Here is a 241-nt window from a genome sequence, read left to right as displayed (position 1 = left end):
CTCTCAAGGTTAAATAGGAGGAATTTGATGAAAGGAGACATGTCTCTCAATGGACTTAGGAATCTTATACATGAACAGTTAGTGCTGGCAGTTTCCCCATGGTAATTACAGTGTCTACATCCTTATCAGCACAGAGAGCCATCCCTGTCAGGGAGTGTTGTGACCCCTTCTGAAATCAGTGTCCAGTCAGCAAAGGATCCACCTTGTATGCAAATATGCTTTTTTTTTTTTTTTTTTTTTT

Source organism: Cebus imitator, unplaced genomic scaffold (assembly GCF_001604975.1).
Source record: "Cebus imitator isolate Cc_AM_T3 unplaced genomic scaffold, Cebus_imitator-1.0 Scaffold100, whole genome shotgun sequence".
Lineage (NCBI taxonomy): Eukaryota > Metazoa > Chordata > Mammalia > Primates > Cebidae > Cebus > Cebus imitator.
This window is presented reverse-complemented; position numbering follows the sequence as displayed.